Here is a 1,781-nt window from a genome sequence, read left to right as displayed (position 1 = left end):
GTTTGGATGACTCCCCTGTTGAAATAGCGAGGATGCTCTCTGTAATCAAGTTGCACACACACCAAACACACAGAGAGACATGGTGTGAGGAAGGGACCACTCCTGTCTCAGGGTCACAGCTGGCTGCACTTCCTGCTATATGTTTCACATGCTCCAGGGATGAACCCAACCACCTCAGCACACATTCAAACCTATTTCCTTGATGCCACTTCCCGCAGCTGTTCAAAGCCATTGCCCCTCTCATACTTCTTTTTCTTGACCATGACTGGTCTTTTGAAATATTATAAGCCTATATGATTCTGCCCAAACTGCAGTGCTTTTATAAATAACTGCAGATTGTTAATATAACAACATTTGTGTGGCTATCTTCTCTCTGAAGCCTTCTGCCTTTGCGCTGAAGTCTATTTTGAGAAGAGGCCATCCCTCTCTGCCACCCACACCACTCACCACTTGTTACATTATTCAACAGAGAGAGTAGGCAGTCTCGGCAGGAAGCAGGCACCAGGACAGTAACCTGCCCAGATGCTCTTTTAGTGCCATTACACCCATTACTACACCTGTCACATGGATATGTACACTATACAGTCTATTTAGGCCAATCACAATCACAGTTAGACATGTACATTGCATGCAAGCGTTTCTACAGCTGTCTCTAGGGCTATTCTTGTGGACGGGCCTACGGCAGGCATGAAAACAATCTTTCAAAGCCTCGCCCATTCACTTGAATGGGGTGACGTAGAAGATTTTTAATCTTCGCCGAACTGCATTGTGGGGAGCGGAGCATCGTGAGCATCAAAAGTTGAGCAATGTTTTTTTTCAGCCAATCAAATCCCGTTTATGCAAATCCCGCCAGTGCAAGCGCTAGCCAATCAAACTGCGTGCAAGCTGAGAGAACCAGACCATAGTTCATTTCCTCATATTCCAAACGAGAAATTACGGTAGCAAATCACCCGGTTCTTTACGACCAGAACTATTTACCGGGATACAAACCGGAGGAAACAGGCATGGAGGGAGGTGGCAGAGACAGTGGGTGAAACTGGTAGGTTTTCGCCTGTTTGGGGAGTTTATATCTAGTTTACTTCGTTTTAACATTGTTATTGCTTTGTATGTCGGGGGCGGGAGATTCATTGTTGGTGGCGTTGCTCGCAAAAAATCGCCAAGCTTCAGACACGCCCAGCATCAAGATTTTTCAAGATTTTTTTCATGCCTGTGTGTGGACCATAGACTGTATAAGGTGTGGACGGGCCGTTAGAGTCTGTACATGAGCTACATGACAACCTTAGCATGCTAACTTGCTCATAATAACAATGTTGATACAGCAGTGGACACAAGCTGTCCGAAGGGCGCGGGCGGAAACAAAGCAAAAGGCCAGCACCTCATAGAAAGTCTTAGCATGCAGAGCAGAAGACTACAGTGCTTCTCAAAGTGTGGTCCGCGGACCACTGGTGGTCCGTGAGCGCCCCCTAGTGGTCCGTGAGTATTTTGTTAAAATTTCACATTTGAAATACATTTATTTATTTAAGTTTTCTGCACTCTCGCGGGAATATCTCCGCAATGGAGCGAGCTTAAGTTACACTTTCAATTGCATGAAATAGCCTAGCCATCGCAACACCTTCGTCACACATCGTTGCCACTTGTTTGTGCCATTTCCGATTGTAATCTGTTATAGAAAAACAATGTGTTTTTTTTAGATTTCAAGAAGCATATAAAACAAACAATGGATATCTTTTATGAACATTTATCCATGCTGGAAGTAGATTTAGATGTGTTAGGAGTTAGAG

Source organism: Notothenia rossii, assembly GCF_949606895.1.
Source record: "Notothenia rossii genome assembly, chromosome: 5".
Lineage (NCBI taxonomy): Eukaryota > Metazoa > Chordata > Actinopteri > Perciformes > Nototheniidae > Notothenia > Notothenia rossii.
Note: the sequence above shows the minus strand (reverse complement) of the source record.